This window comes from Schistocerca cancellata, chromosome 6, assembly GCF_023864275.1.
Source record: "Schistocerca cancellata isolate TAMUIC-IGC-003103 chromosome 6, iqSchCanc2.1, whole genome shotgun sequence".
Classification (NCBI taxonomy): domain Eukaryota; kingdom Metazoa; phylum Arthropoda; class Insecta; order Orthoptera; family Acrididae; genus Schistocerca; species Schistocerca cancellata.
In genome coordinates, this window is record NC_064631.1 from 556,379,561 (window position 1) to 556,397,553 (window position 17,993).

Genomic DNA, 17,993 nt, shown 5'->3' on the forward strand with positions numbered 1-17,993 from the left:
CGCAAAAAGACGTAAGCAACGAATACTTTATCCATTATTCTCACCTGTACACAGAGAAGAGAGGTCATTGCTGTTGTCACTGGTTTGACGCACGCCACGGTTACTCCGGACCTCCAATAGGAACTGCTAGAACTGGAGGAGGAGGATATTAGTGTTTAACGTCCCGTCGACAACGAGGTCATTAGAGACGGAGCGCAAGCTCGGGTGAGGAAAGGATGGGGAAGGAAATCGGCCGTGCCCTTTCAAAGGAACCATCCCGGCATTTGCCTGAAGCGATTTAGGGAAATCACGGAAAACCTAAATCAGGACGGCCGGAGACGGGATTGAACCGTCGTCCTCCCGAATGCGAGTCCAGTGTGCTAACCACTGCACCATCTCGCTCGGTGCTAGAACTGGTGGCTGAAGAAGAAGTGTTGGGTGCCATAGGAAAAGGGGCACCCAGTAAGACACCAGGACCGGATGGAATACCCCTGGAATTTTATAGGATGTTCCGGAGGCTATTGGCACCCTACTGAACGACTGTAAGTCAAGAGCTCATGGCGACAGAAGTGCAATTTCTGGCTGCTTTGGTGGTAGTTGTCATCACTCCAATCCGAAAACCTCTGGTTTGTGTTCCATGGTCATTGTAATATCTGTTCCATCCAGAAACGCTGGCTTCATCCGAGTCATCGTGACTGTGATGCGTATACCATTGATCATTATGCGGAAAGCATTGCTACCCCTACTGACTACCAGAGAGGTGCTGGCATACGGTGGCTGCAGTGGCTTAAGCACTGTATCTTTGTATAAGAACATGCATGCACTTGTCTAGTTCCGCAAAAACGAACGAATGTTTTTGCAACTTGTTCAGACTTATATGATGTTCGAAGACCTAAATGCACAGCAGGAAGTATGTATGTCGAAATCGATGTTACGTGACGTCTCAGTGCTGCTTTTAACTGCCGATTAAGATGCTCAACTATGTTGTTTGATACGGGATTGTTCGCCGTGGTGCGTGTGTGCGTCGTACATAATAACATGGCCAATGCTCTAAGGACGTAGGCCTCAAACTGCTATCAGTGATCAGTGGTAATTTTCAGCGGGCTCTGGAACGGGTAGTCCAGCCACAAAAAAATATTTGGGATACAGTTCTGCCATGATGTTTTTCACTGGAAACGCCTCAGGTCACCTGGTGAACCTATCTTCCACCGTGAGGTATTAACGTAGCCTTCTAATTCTATGAGCGGGTCTACGACATCAGCATGCACATGCTCAAAACGTTGATTTAGTGGGGGAGCTCTGATGTGTCACATGATTATATTCCTCTCCCACTCCATCCATGGCATTACAAATGTTCTGCAGTCTGTGTGCGTACCTGGTCATACAAGGTTCTGTTTCACTAATCTGACAGTGCCCCTTACTCCCGAGTGTGCCAGATTGTGTATTAATGCTACTACCTATGCTCTGAATTGCTGTGGGAAATATGGACGTATCTCTCCTTCTGCTACACCATAATATAACTCTACATTTGGTTCAGGTGATATCACAAGCTGTAACCTCTGTCCTTTCGATTGTGGCAATAAATCACGTAACTCACTGTCATTTTGTTGTGAATATGCAAGGGCACCACAATCAATGGCATTTGTCACTGCTTCCTCATGTATGGTGTCATCTGCTACCACATTCACTGTTTCTACATGCCAAAGTGCATCATCTGAAACATATAGCTTCCCTTCCGTGTACACAATGCTGGCTAACATAATATAAGTGTCGCAGCTGCCTATGCTTTGCTTTCTCTGGCTTTCCCTTAAAGGAATGGGAAAGCGGCTTATGATCCACTTACATGGTGAACTTTTGCCCTTCTAATGCGTATCCGATTTTTTTTACTGCAGCATATGGGGCATACAGCTCACAGTCATTTGTAATCCAGCGTAGCTGAGATAGCGACATCTTATGGCTCTAGAATGCAGTGGGCTGCCAATACTGATCAATTTGTTGCTGAAGTGTAGCACCAGTGGTGGTGGGTGAAGCATCAACCATGAGCCCTAGCAGGGCATGTGCGACCAGGTGTGCTAATTGGGTGGTGTCTGCCATAGCTATTTTCAGAGCCTGAAATGCCGTGTCTACTTCAGTAGTCCACTGCACTCTGTGGTCAGGCTTTGGTGCACCCTCAAGGAGTTCGTTCAATAGTGTGGTTATCAGTGCGCAGTTGCGAATGAACTGTTGGCAGAAATTTGCCACTCCTAGGAACCATCGTAGTTGAATTCTGAGCGTGATCAGCTGGGGTATTAGTTCGTTGCCTTTAATTTTTTGGTGGCTGTCGAATACCCTGTGGATTCAGCAAATATTCAAGAAAGTGCACCTCTTTCTCACCAACAACACATTTGGCGGAATTAATTACTAGACCCTGTGTGTGCACGCAGACGTACACTTGTGTGAAATCCTGTAAGTAATATGTACACACAGAAAAAATCTAAATCTTTTGTCACCTTGCCACCTCATCCGAAGAGTGCTGAAAGATCTGAGCTGTATTACTCAGTCTGAATGGTATCCTGGTGAACTCAAATAGGCCTAATGGCGTTGTTACTGCTGTTTTTGGAATGTCTGCCATAGCAACGGAGTTCGGATAGTATGCTCGGACTATGTCAATGGTAGAAAATATCGTCTTACCGTCAATATTTGTAGAATAGTCTTCTATGTGTGACGTCGGGTACCAGTCTTGGCTGGTCCTTGCAATGAGTTAATGACAGACATCGCAGGGGCGCCATCCATTCTTCTTTTTAAGCATGACTTGAATTGGGGCTCCCCAGCTGCTACTAGAAACTCTGCAGATACCCTGGGTTAGCGTGCTGAAAAATTTCTGTTTTATTACTTTTAGCTTTTTAGGCCTCGAAAATCGAGCCTGATCGTGAGTTGGCGTCCCTGGAGTGTCAAAATGTGGTGACCGCATGACCAGTGGGAGAGTATGCGACGGCTGAGTGATTTGGGAGTATCCTTTCAATAACCATATGTACGGCATGTCCCCTGTGACTCTGTGTAGTGCTAGTGGGGTGACACAACACACTTTCCTTGGTGTATGCAGATTATTAGTCATGTCTATTGGTTGCTGCTGTCGCAGATCTGGCAGTAAGTCATGGAATGACAAAAAATCTGCTCTGCCAACAGGCTGTGATGTATCCGCCACTGTAAAGTGCCATTTAAACACAAGGTGTAGCCCCACACAATGCAACTCGACCTCACATTCTTATCTTGGAGTCATTAGTGTCGAATAGACAGCAGTCGTCCCAGCCCCAGCATGGTTGGCAGTTTGCTGGATATACTGGCACTTCTGCAACTGTATCGACCACGTATTGTAATTTTGTATCGCAGTCCACCACAAAAAAAGTCGGCGATTGTTTGCGATAGAAAATCTTGTCGCTACTGCGGTGTCTGATTCGTGGTTCCACTTCGCGCATCATTACCAAGCTTACTGTGGTACCAACAAAAGTTCTGTACTGACGGCGATCGATTACGACCTCACGACTGCCGGTGGCGTGGTTGTTGACGGTTATGCATTATTTGTCATGTGGTCTAATCTACCAATTGCGATTGCAGGGACGCTAGCGTCACTGTTGCTACATTTTCTTGTCGCGGCGTCAATTTTGACATACTTGATGCAGGATACATTTCACCTATCCTGCCAGCCATTTGCGACAGTGCGTTTAAATTGCCCACACACACCGTGAGAACCTTTTGGGTGTCTTACGTCAATCGGGACAACCATATATTCTGTAGCACACCATCACTTACGATGTGTAACACTGTAAGTGATGACGCCAATGTGCGTAAATGTCTCAAGAGTTGTGATGGTTTGCGACCTCTGAGCTTCTCAGTGCTCAAAAGCTTCTCTAGCCGTTTTGCTTCTGACTGTGACAAACGTGTGATCAAAGAGTTTTTAATCGAGGCATATGTTTCGGTAACCGGTGGCGTAGCTAGATTATCCTGGACTGCTGCTCCTAGATTCTCCTGCAACCGCAAAGCTGTATTTGTGCGAGAACGGATTCACTTTCGAACTGGACATACCATAATACAGGATTATGTTGCCAGAATGGTGGGGATTTTATCGGCGCCCAGTTAACTGTACTGCTGGCAGCTGGTTCAGCTGTGACTGGTGAGTCGTTCATGCTCATATGGGAACGAGCGCCGCGCTGCTGGCGCTATAGTTACAAGCGTCAGTGTTGCAAAACTGCACGAAACGCTGAAGCCGGTGCGAACGTATTGTAGTCAGTTTGGGTCAACAAATATGTGGTATTGGCGAAAACAAGATATTTTTTCCTACAGCTAATAGTTATACAAATACACTCCTGGAAATGGAAAAAAGAACACATTGACACCGGTGTGTCAGACCCACCATACTTGCTCCGGACACTGCGAGAGGGCTGTACAAGCAATGATCACACGCACGGCACAGCGGACACACCAGGAACCGCGGTGTTGGCCGTCGAATGGCGCTAGCTGCGCAGCATTTGTGCACCGCCGCCGTCAGTGTCAGCCAGTTTGCCGTGGCATACGGAGCTCCATCGCAGTCTTTCACACTGGTAGCATGCCGCGACAGCGTGGACGTGAACCGTATGTGCAGTTGACGGACTTTGAGCGAGGCCGTATAGTGGGCATGCGGGAGGCCGGGTGGACGTACCGCCGAATTGCTCAACACGTGGGGCGTGAGGTCTCCACAGTACATCGATGTTGTCGCCAGTGGTCGGCGGAAGGTGCACGTGCCCGTCGACCTGGGACCGGACCGCAGCGACGCACGGATGCACGCCAAGACCGTAGGATCCTACGCAGTGCCGTAGGGGACCGCACCGCCACTTCCCAGCAAATTAGGGACACTGTTGCTCCTGGGGTATCGGCGAGGACCATTCGCAACCGTCTCCATGAAGCTGGGCTACGGTCCCGCACACCGTTAGGCCGTCTTCCGCTCACGCCCCAACATCGTGCAGCCCGCCTCCAGTGGTGTCGCGACAGGCGTGAATGGAGGGACGAATGGAGACGTGTCGTCTTCAGCGATGAGAGTCACTTCTGCCTTGGTGCCAATGATGGTCGTATGCGTGTTTGGCGCCGTGCAGGTGAGCGTCACAATCAGGACTGCATACGACCGAGGCACACAGGGCCAACACCCGGCATCATGGTGTGGGGAGCGATCTCCTACACTGGCCGTACACCACTGGTGATCGTCGAGGGGACACTGAATAGTGCACGGTACATCCAAACCGTCATCGAACCCATCGTTCTACCATTCCTAGACCGGCAAGGGAACTTGCTGTTCCAACAGGACAATGCACGTCCGCATGTATCCCGTGCCACCCAAAGTGCTCTAGAAGGTGTAAGTCAACTACCCTGGCCAGCAAGATCTCCGGATCTGTCCCCCATTGAGCATGTTTGGGACTGGATGAAGCGTCGTCTCACGCGGTCTGCACGTCCAGCACGAACGCTGGTCCAACTGAGGCGCCAGGTGGAAATGGCATGGCAAGCCGTTCCACAGGACTACATCCAGCATCTCTACGATCGTCTCCATGGGAGAATAGCAGCCTGCATTGCTGCGAAAGGTGGATATACACTGTACTAGTGCCGACATTGTGCATGCTCTGTTGCCTGTGTCTATGTGCCTGTGGTTCTGTCAGTGTGATCATGTGATGTATCTGACCCCCGGAATGTGTCAATAAAGTTTCCCCTTCCTGGGACAATGAATTCACGGTGTTCTTATTTCAATTTCCAGGAGTGTATGAATACATGCACAACATAAGGTATGGAATAACAAACAGAAAATAAATCAAAGAAAACTAAATTAACACAGTGTACTTAGTAGTGCCCCCCCCCTCCCCACAAACCGTAGTTCTTGCAGTTGGTGAGGAGGCTTGCATGCCTCAATGATACATATGAATGTACTGTAGGTGCAACCACAGCTAAGGGGTATTTGTTGAGAGCCAGAAAAATGTATGGTTCCTGAAAAGGGGCGACATATTTTGCAGCAATTGCAGGGGAAACAGTCTGGATGATTGACTGATCTCGCCTTCTAACACCAATCAAAATGGCCTTGCTGTGCTGGTACTGTGAACAGCTGAAAGCAAGGGGAAACTAGAGCTGTAATTTTTCCTGAGGACTTGCAGCTCCACTTTATGTTTAGATGATGATGGCAGTCTCATGGATAAAATGTTCCAGAGATAAAATAGTTCTCAATTTGGATCTCCGGGAAGGGACTACTCATGAGGATCTCATCATCGGGAGAAACAAGACTGGCATTCTATGGACTGGAGCATGGAATGTTAGATCCCTTAATCAGACATGTAGATTAGAAAATTTAGAAAGGGAACTGGATAGGTTGAAGTTAGATATATGGGAATTAACGAAGTTCAGTGACAGGAGGAACAGGACATATCGTCCGGTGAATGCAGACTTACAATTGCAAAGTCAGATAGAAGTAATGCAGGAGTGAGTTTAATAATGAATAAGAAAATAGGAATGAGGGTAAGCTACTATAAACAGCATAGCGAGCACATCATCATAACCAATATATATATATATATATATATATATATATATATATATATCACTTATAAACTCACGTGGGAAATATTTTATTTTTTAAAATATAACCTACACTGGTTGAAAATGTTAAAACTTTTACATGCGTCACTTCAATATCTAATAAAATCGGTAGTTTTTTTATGTAGAAGGATGTGGATTGCTGTGTTATAAAGATTAAATTACGGGTTTGTATTGGTAACACTGTCAAAAACAGAATCGTATCACTTCATAGTATAAACAGACGTTGTATGTCAAAGTGCTAACGTTTTTCCAAGGAAAAGTGACGAATAGATTGGTAAACCTCTCAAAAAGTAAAGTATGACGACAAAACCAAGTGTTTTACAAGAATGTGGGTTTCATGGTAACACATTTTCGAATAAAGGGTAATATTGTGTTCAACGTGTGGTGTTTGAAGCTACAGACAATGAAATACAAGCAAACTCGTCAGTATCTAGAGAAACACCCAACAGTGCTTCGAACATTAAAATAAAACGTAGTGATACACAGTTTTCTCATAACGAAAGTCTTGTAAACGGTAGGTTAGGTTGCATTCTGATAGATTTACACATCCCAACAAGGGTGTTAAGTGAATGTGTGTGTTGTAAAATACGTGGAGGGCCAGTTAGTTTCAATGAAGACAGGGTGGTATCAAATGGACTAGCCAGAAAACTTATAATTAATTTTGCCAGTTGTAAATATAATCATTCAGTTTGGAATTCTGATAAGTGTAAAGATAATTATTTTGAAGTAAATTTTTGGTGGTTTCGTGGATTGAGAGCTATTGGCATAGGACACACTGCAGCAGAAACAATGTGTGCTGTGATGAACATGCTATGCCCACATTGTAAAATCGACAAGTATGGAGGATTTATTGTAGCTGCTGTGGAATCTGTTGCATGTGAGTGAATGAAGGGTGCTGCAAATGAAGCTGTTGAAACAAATGATATGATTTTTGATGGCACTTGGCAAAAGCGTGGCTACAGTTCTAAGAATTCTGTTGCCACGGTGACCAGTGTGGGCACTGGAAGGGTAATAGATTTCCAGATTTTAACCAAACATTATTATAAGGGTAAACCAGGGTATGAAGAAGGGCATATCTATGACAGAAATTATGAAGGAACAAGTGGTGATAGGAAGGCTTCTGCAGCTATTGAAATTTTTAGTCGATCTGTCACACTATGTTCTTAGGTGATAGACACTCAAAAGCATATAACAGTGTAGTAGCTGCTCAGAATATTATCATAAAGCTGGAATGTGTTGGTCATGTCCAGAAGAGGATGGGCACCAGGGTGAGGAAGTTGAAACAAAGTTTGAGAGACAAGAAACTTTCTGATGGTAAAACTATAAGAGGCAGGCTGACAGACAAAATGATTGATGAACTACAGCAGTATTATGGGATGGCCTTTAGAAATAATACTGAGGATTTGTTGAAAATGAAGCAGGCAGTATGGGCTACCTTCTTCCACAGACTGTCAACTGATGCAAAACTGGTACACCACCTTTGCCCTCCTGGCAATTACTGTCATGCCCAGTACTCAAGCAGTTCATACAGCCATAAACATTCCATCCCAGCAGCAGTCATGGATATGATAAAACCTATTTGCAGAGAGATCCCCCCCATGAACCATGGACCTTGCCGTTGGTGGGGAGGCTTGCGTGCCTCAGCGATACAGATAGCCGTACCGTAGGTACAACCACAACGGAGGGGTATCTGTTGAGAGACCAGACAAACGTGTGGTTCCTGAAGAGGGGCAGCAGCCTTTTCAGTAGTTGCAAGGGCAACAGTCTGGATGATTGACTGATCTGGCCTTGTAACAATAACCAAAACGGCCTTGCTGTGCTGGTACTGCGAACGGCTGAAAGCAAGGGGAAACTACGACCGTAATTTTTCCCGAGGGCATGCGGCTTTACTGTATGATTAAATGATGATGGCGTCCTCTTGGGTAAAATATTCCGGAGGTAAAATAGTCCCCCATTCGGATCTCCGGGCGGGGACTACTCAAGAGGATGTCGTTATCAGGAGAAAGAAAACTGCCGTTCTACAGATCGGAGCGTGGAATGTCAGATCCCTTAATCGGGCAGGTAGGTTAGAAAATTTAAAAAGGGAAATGGATAGGTTAAAGTTAGATATAGTGGGAATTAGTGAAGTTCGGTGGCAGGAGGAACAAGACTTCTGGTCAGGTGACTACAGGGTTATAAACACAAAGTCAAATAGGGGTAATGCAGGAGTAGGTTTAATAATGAATAGGAAAATAGGAATGCGGGTAAGCTACTACAAACAGCATAGTGAACGCATTATTGTGGCCAAGATAGATACGAAGCCCACACCTACTACAGTAGTACAAGTTTATATGCCAACTAACTCTACAGATGACGAAGAAATTGAAGAAATGTATGATGAAATAAAAGAAATTATTCAGATGGTGAAGGGAGACGAAAATTTAATAGTCATGGGTGACTGGAATTCGAGTGTAGGAAAAGGGAGAGAAGGAAACGTAGTAGGTGAATATGGATTGGGGCTAAGAAATGAAAGAGGAAGCCGCCTGGTAGAATTTTGAACAGAGCACAACTTAATCATAGCTAACACTTGGTTTAAGAATCATGATAGAAGGTTGTATACATGGAAGAACCCTGGAGATACTAAAAGGTATCAGATAGATTATATAATGGTAAGACAGAGATTTAGGAACCAGGTTTTAAATTGTAAGACATTTCCAGGGGCAGATGTGGACTCTGACCACAATCTATTGGTTATGACCTGTAGATTAAAACTGAAGAAACTGCAAAAAGGTGGGAATTTAAGGAGATGGGACCTGGATAAACTGAAAGAACCAGAGGTTGTACAGAGTTTCAGGGAGAGCATAAGGGAACAATTGACAGGAATGGGGGAAAGAAATACAGTAGAAGAAGAATGGGTAGCTTTGAGGGATGAAGTAGTGAAGGCAGCAGAGGATCAAGTAGGTAAAAAGACGAGGGCTAGTAGAAATCCTTGGGTAACAGAAGAAATATTGAATTTAATTGATGAAAGGAGAAAATATACAAATGCAGTAAATGAAGAAGGAAAAAAGGAATACAAACGTCTCAAAAATGAGATCGACAGGAAGTGCAAAATGGCTAAGCAGGCATGGCTAGAGGACAAATGTAAGGATGTAGAGGCTTATCTCACTAGGGGTAAGATAGATACTGCCTACAGGAAAATTAAAGAGACCTTTGGAGATAAGAGAACCACTTGTATGAACATCAAGAGCTCAGATGGAAACCCAGTTCTAAGCAAAGAAGGGAAAGCAGAAAGGTGGAAGGAGTATATAGAGGGTCTATACAAGGGCGATGCACTTGAGGCCAATATTATGGAAATGGAAGAGGATGTAGATGAAGATGAAATGGGACATACGATACTGCGTGAAGAGTTTGACAGAGCACTGAAAGACCTGAGTCGAAACAAGGCCCCCGGGGTAGACAACATTCCATTGGAACTACTGACGGCCTTGGGAGAGCCAGTCCTGACAAAACTCTACCATCTGGTGAGCAAGATGTATGAAACAGGCGAAATACCCTCAGACTTCAAGAAGAATATAATAATTCCAATTCCAAAGAAAGCAGGTGTTGACAGATGTGAAACTTACCGAACAATCAGTTTAATAAGCCACAGCTGCAAAATACTAACACGAATTCTTTACAGACGAATGGAAAAACTAGTAGAAGCCGACCTCGGGGAAGATCAGTTTGGATTCCGTATAAATACTGGAACACGTGAGGCAATACTGACCTTACGACTTATCTTAGAAGAAAGATTAAGGAAAGGCAAACCTACGTTTCTAGCATTTGTAGACTTAGAGAAAGCTTTTGACAATGTTGACTGGAATACTCTCTTTCAAATTCTAAAGATGGCAGGGGTAAAATACAGGGAGCGAAAGGCTATTTACAATTTGTACAGAAACCAGATGGCAGTTATAAGAGTCGAGGGACATGAAGGGGAAGCAGTGGTTGGGAAGGGAGTAAGACAGGGTTGTAGCCTCTCCCCGATGTTATTCAATCTGTATATTGAGCAAGCAGTAAAGGAAACAAAAGAAAAACTCGGAGTAGGTATTAAAATCCATGGAGAAGAAATAAAAACGTTGAGGTTCGCCAGTGACATTGTAATTCTGTCAGAGACAGCAAAGGACTTGGAAGAGCAGTTGAACGGAATGGATGGTGTCTTGAAGGGAGGATATAAGATGAACATCAACAAAAGCAAAACGAGGATAATGGAATGTAGTCGAATTAAGTCGGGTGATGTTGAGGGAATTAGATTAGGAAATGAGAACTTAAAGTAGTAAAGGAGTTTTGCTATTTGGGGAGCAAAATAACTGATGATGGTCGAAGTAGAGAGGATATAAAATGTAAACTGGCAATGGCAAGGAAAGCGTTTCTTAAGAAGAGAAATTTGTTAACATCGAGTATAGATTTAAGTGTCAGGAAGTCATTTCTGAAAGTATTTGTATGGAGTAAAACATGGAAGTGAAACATGGACGGTAAATAGTTTGGACAAGAAGAGAATAGAAGCTTTCGAAATGTGGTGCTACAGAAGAATGCTGTAGATTAGATGGGTGGATCACATAAACTAATGAGGAAGTATTGAACAGGATTGGGGAGAAGAGTAGTTTGTGGCACAACTTGACCAGAAGAAGGGATCGGTTGGTAGGACATGTTCTGAGGCATCAAGGGATCACCAATTTAGTATTGGAGGGCAGCGTGGAGGGTAAAAATCGTAGGGGGAGACCAAGAGTTGAATACACTAAGCAGATTCAGAAGGATGTAGGTTGCAGTTGGTACTGGGAGAAGAAGAAGCTTGCACAGGATAGAGTAGCATGGAGAGCTGCATCAAACCAGTCTCAGGACTGAAGACCACAACAACAACAACATTTGCAGTGACCTGGCAAATCCTGAATTACTGAAGAAGTGTCTGGATGGTCAGACTCAAAATCCCAATGAGTCGTTCAGTAATCTTATATGGACTGGCTTACCAAAAAATGTTTTTGTTGGAATGAAGCCACTTAAGTGTGGGTCAATAAAGCTGTTATTCCTTGTAATGATGGCAACATTGATAGGGTGAAAGTGCTACAGTATATAGGACTTAATCCTGGAGCAAGCTGCATAAGAGAACTTGAACGGAAGGACAAGGTTTGCATTGATAAAGCAGAGTATGGAGCACGTTGGCGACTAAGGAGTCCAGAAAGAAGAAAAGAAGGAAAAAATTGCAAAATATCGAGAGGATGATATACAGTATGGTGCAAGGTGCTTCTGAGTGACTAAAATAAAAAAAATTAAGCATATATTAAGTGAGTTAAGTCATTCGAAACTTTAGAAGCTGTTCCTGAAATTTATATTTTCTGTTGTTTTTTTCCTAAATCTCAGAAACCTCTTCGAGTAGAGTAGTCAAATTTTCAGGGAGTAGTAACATACATATCCTGAGTCTACTGAACTAAAAGAAGAACATTATATTATGTGTAATTAAAATTTATTAGGATAAGGTACAAAAAGTACACAAAATTTAAACTGTATAATTAAAAATTGTATTACCAAAAGCAGTGGCTGAAATAAAATTATTATAGTTCAGGAGACTTAGAACATACCGTTTAATGTCCTGTAAAAGGTTCATGTCAATGGTTACAGTGGTTCCTGAAATACGGGGAAGCCAAATTGCCAAATTTAACATTGCCAGGATAGGGCGTTCCAATTCCCCTTGAAGGAGACGAAAATTTACTTGCAAAAGGAAAATGGAATTCGATAGTAGGAAAGGGAAGAGAAAAAACAGGAAGTTGATATAGACTGGAGGAAAAGAATGAAAGAGGAAGCAATCTGGTAGAATTTTGCACATAGCATAATTTAATCACCACTAACACTTGGTTTAGGAATCATAACAGAAGGTTGTATATGTGGAAGAGAGATGGTGACACCAGAAGGTTTCAGATTGATTATACAACAGAAAGATAGAGATTTAGGATTTACAAAACATTTCCAGAGGCAGATGTGGACTCTAATGACAATTTATTAGTTATGAACTGTAGAATAAAACTGAAGAAACTGGAGAAAGGTTGGAAATTAGGGAGATGGTACCTGGATAAGGTCAAAGAACCGGAGGTTGTTGAGAATTTCAGAAGGAGCATTAGGCACTGACTAGAGCAGTGCAAAAGAATACAGTAGGAGACGAATGGGTAGCTTTAAGTGATGAAATGGTGAAGGCAGCAGAGTATCAAATTGGTAAAAAGATAAGACCTAGTAGAAATCCTTGGATAACACAAGAAATAAAGAGATACTGAATTTAATTTATTAAAGGAGAAAATTTAAAAATGAAGTAGGCTAAATGGGATACAAAGTTTAAAAATGAGACTGATAGGAAGTGGAAAACTGCTAAGCAGGAATGGCTGGAGGACAACTGTAAGGATTTAGAAGTCTATTTCTCTAGAGGAAGGACAGATGCCGCCTACAGGAAAATTAAAGAAGCCTTTGGGGAAAAGAAAATAACCTGTGTTAATATCAAGAGCTCAGATGGTAAGTCAGTCCTTTACAAATAAGGGAAAGCCAAAAGGTGGAAGGAGTACATACAGGGTCTATACAAGGGAGATTAACTTGAAAGCAATATTACAGAAAGGAAAGTGGACAGAGATAAAGATGAGGTGGGAGATATGGTACTACGAGGAGGATTTGACAAAGCTCTGAAAGATCTAGATCGAAACAAGGCCCCAGGAACAGTTGATAATCATGGAAGGGCCAGCCATGACAAAACACTTCCATCTGGTGTGTGAGATGCATGAGACAGGCGAACAGGAGAAATACCCTCAGACTTCAAGAAAAATTTAGTAATTCCAATTCCAAAGAAAGCAGTTGCTGACAGGTGTGAAAATTACCGAACTATCAGTACAATAAGTCATGGTTGGAAAGTAATAACACGAATTTCTTACAGAAGAATAGAAAAACTGGTAGAAGCCGAGCTGAGGGAAGATCAATTTGGATTCTGGAGAAGCATAGGAGCACATGAGGCAACACTGACCATATGACTTATCGTAGAAGATAGGTTAGGAAAAGCAAGCCTACATTTGTACCCTTTTCAGACTTATAGAAAACTTTTGAGAATGTTGACTGGAATATTCTCTTTGAAATTCTGAAGGTAGCAGGAGTAAAATATAAGAAATGAAACTCTATCTACAGCTTGTATTGAAACTAGATGTCAGTTTCAGGAGTCGAGGGGCATGCAGGGGAGGCAGCGGTTGAAAAGGGATCTGTGATACCGAATCTAGTATAGTTTGAATAGTAGGAGCTATTTGCTTACTGCAGTGAACACAAATTAAAAGATTGCAAGTTATACTTCTTGAGTACTGTTATTGTAGTATGAAATAAAATCTGGCTCAACCATTAACATGGGGACCCAGAAACTAGTCTATCAACACATTCAGATCTAGGGTGAACATTTTAGTCATAACACAGTAATAGAAATGTTATTAACTGTATAACACATCAAACAATAAACACTGTTATTTCAATAAGAAGAATATTCAAACTGAATACTTTGAATGTTATCCTAGTAATTGTACCTTTGTAGCGATGCAAGGGGTACCAAATTTGTTATAAAAGTCAGTAAATTACTCAACAGACAGTATTTTTCGGTATAGGTATTTCGTACATTCCAAGCAAGTATCGATTCGTGACGTCATCGTCTAGACACAAGTTGACTGCAATATTAATCTGCACTAGCAAACTAATAGTTTTCTTCAGGTGATGAAATTTTATTGATTATGAAATACAAGTTCTTGAAGTTTATTCAAAAAGGGCAATGTTAATTAGTAATTGCAGGCCATAATTTATCTGTTTAATATAAAGTGTTTTGAACTGAAACCTGCACACTCGATTTGAAATATGTTACACACTAGTGCGTGGTCGAGCTGTCCAGTGAATTGTGTACAGCAGTTACAAACGCTCTTGAATTAATCCACGAAGATGGAAATTAATTTTGAGACAAGTGCCGATTTTGACGAAAATTAACCTAAAGTTTGTTCAAAGTATCTAGGTTCTGTTTTAATTGAGATACATATCACCTTGTTGATCACATTGCTTAGCAACACTGTAATATGGATTAATTAATTCATTAGAACTATTTGCCACATAATAAGTCCCATTACACATACAAACTGTTACACGCAATTTGCAGATTGCGAGTGATTTTATTTCTAGAAATACCAATAAACCAACGGTTTCAAAAGTTAAATTACAATTGTTGTGTAACTTCATTGATTGTCCCACGCCACAACTGAAGGTGTTGTACTGTGTCTCTTCACAAAAGATCTCAAGAAGCTGGGATAAACAAGAAACAAAAAGAAGACTACAGAAGAGGCATTGATATACCTTACTGAAACTTTAACATTCGGCTACAGAAAAGGCATTGCTATACCTTGCTGAAACTTCAACATTCCCTTTATGAAAATTATGTGGAGTGTTTCAGAACTTATGCCTACTAAGTAATTATGTACTTTACAACTCCACAAAGTTTATTAACTTGCATTAAGGAAGGTAATTACTATTCAGTTTAGTAAAATAGGATTCTCGGAATTATCATAGCTCTTGAGATAGTACCCTGCCCAGGTAAAGGACTATCGATAAAATACAGTGGCTCAACACAAAGTCTATAGAACACAAACTTATTATTGAAAAAGAAACCACATAGCTGATCCATGCAATTATACAGCAATCAACTGATAATTTGAGATGAAGGTGGTGGCGATGTCGGTCTTATGGCTCTTCCTGTGGAATTATCTCTCAAAATGCTCTTCTTAGCGCTGGATGTTAGTAGTATAGAGCCAGCCAAAGTATGCCATAACAGTAAGCAAAATTACTCCCACATACAAGGCTTCATCATATCATCTTGCAGTTCTCACTTTGTTCGGTTTACAAGATGCACTCACTTTGCCTGCTAGCCACTGACTAATGCCACAAAGGAGCTTTGTTGTTTGACTGCCAGATCCACCTTTCCTATTCCCACCAAGCCAGTTTCATTGCAGGCGGGCTTCCCTCCACGTTTCACAGCATTTCAAACCTACATACCCTATGCGTGAACCTGTATTACAATAAAGTTGTAACTTTTCCATTCTTTTGCAGCACATTACTTTTGACATTGCATCAATAGATCAATTACAATTACATAAATTATCGTAAATAATGAATCAAACATTTACATGGATGTTACACAAAGAGCATGGCTATACAGAAGTCACATTAAGTAAAAACACACACAAAATCTATATAATACCATTATGGGTAATATCGGTAACAGTGGTACACACTGCCTTACTAGAAAAGAATACATGTATTAAAGCTTCATGCACGATATGGCATTTTTTTCACGCATCTTAGTAATTATGACATCATATCTCTTGAACTATGTGTCGTTCCATGACATGCTTGTGTAAGTACAAAAAATGGTTCAAATGGCTCTGAGCACTATGGGACTTAACTTCTGAGGTCATCAGTCCCCTAGAACTTAGAACTACTTAAACCTAACTAACCTAAGGACATCAGACACATCCATGCCCGAGGCAGAATTCGAACCTGCGACCGTAGCGATTGCGCGATTCAAGACTGTAGCGCCTAGAACCGCTCGGCCACTTTGGCCGGCCGTGTAAGTACATTCAGTGGCTTATATGTGGTAACTGTATGTAAAATACGTATGTTGTGAACAGAGTTAGTAGCAAAGAAGTAATAAATTTAAACGCCATGCATCATGTGGCTGCTTTTCACACATCTCAGTGTTCGTGATGTCATCCCTCCTGATCTATGTGTCACACAATGATATAATTTTGTTGATACATTCGGTGGCAGAAGTGGATACTGCCTACAAAACGTGTTTTGAATGAATTAGTAGCAAAGAAATATAGAATTTAAACATCATGCTCAAGGTGGACATTTTTCACACATCTCAGTGTTTTTGATGCCATATCTCCTGAACTACGTGTGGTACCAAGATATAATTTTGTAGATGCATTTAATGGCATATGTGACTACTGTCTGCAAAATTTATTGCAATCGGATTTAGTAGCACAGACTTAATAATTTTAAATGTCGTGTGTGATGTGGCAGAATTTCACACAGCTAATTGTTTATGATGTAATATTTCCTGAACTATGATGTGTAGTTGGTTCTTACGCCAATGGCATCCTGATGGTAAGGGATATGTGTAAAGAATTTGGTTGAAATCGGTCCATTGGTTTAGGGGGGATGTGACACACACACACACACACACACACACACACACACACACACTCACACACACATAAACACACACAATTTTTATAACATGTATGGATGTCATCACCTCTCACTCACATAGAACAACATTATCCTCATGCCTTACCATCTCTCAAAGAACAGGGTGGGATCTCGATAGTGAGACTCGCAATAATTTCACATATTTAAAATGTTGAGTTTGACCTGATGTGTTCTTTGATTGCAGCACTCTGCTAGGAATATACTGGAAACTGTTCATAAGAAGTATAATCACACGTGATTAATCTCAGTTGTGCAGTGGCCTCATCACATAAATGGCTACAGACAAATAGCATCTTGGCATGTAGAAGAAGGTGTACGTAGATCAATGAAAAATGCTAAGTTCACTTAACGAAGGTTTATTCAGCACTTGCACATACAAGAGCACAGAGCAAACTGCCTCCGGCCAGAACACATATAGTATATATACAGCTACATAACCCTCCAGTAGAATGATTCTGGCCATTTGTGGATACTTCTAGAATGTACTTGAACCAAATATAGAAATTGAAATTTTACAGTTCAGGTGAATTTTGAACTCATGACCCTCCATTTAACAGTCTAGTATCATAACCACTACACTATGGCGACTGTGCTACTCAGCTTCATCTGTGACATTGCTCCCTCCTTAAGAGAACAGCATCTTGGTGTTACGTCCTCCTAGTCCCAGAACGAGTCATTGGTCCTGCATACTCTGACTGCTGATGATTGATGTTTGCCCTGGCGATGACCTACTTAGAACTTCCCTCACAGCTACATTCTTCGTCACCTTTCCGCTTGTTTCCTGTCGCTGGAGCTTCGAATTTACCCTGTTGCAGGCTCCTTATAGGACTTCATTCAAAGGACGTGGACCGTATCTCTGATCTTTCATCGTCTTGTGTCGGGGTCGAAATCTTCAACTTCATATGTAACATCAGACAACTGTCTCACAACCTTATAAGGTCCAAAGCAGCACCTGAGGAGCTTCTCAGAGAGACAAACCTTCCAAATAGGGGTGAAGATCCAGACGAGGTCACCAGGCTGGTAGACAACAGGGTGGTGGCCCGCATCATACCTTCGGCGATCGTTTTCTTGAGCCTGCAGCGTGCGGAGTCGAGCTAACTGCCGAGCATCCTCAGCTCTGGTTAAAACCTGGCCGATGTAGTCGTCGTCCACGT

The 17,993-nt window shown here is 42.2% G+C and overlaps 1 non-coding gene across 1 annotated transcript; it reads right to left on the reverse strand.

The window, feature by feature from the left end:
- Positions 1 to 308: 308 nt before the first annotated feature.
- Positions 309 to 381, reverse strand: Trnaa-cgc (transfer RNA alanine (anticodon CGC)). Its single transcript has one exon. It is a non-coding gene; the product is annotated as a tRNA-Ala (tRNA).
- Positions 382 to 17,993: the final 17,612 nt, after the last annotated feature.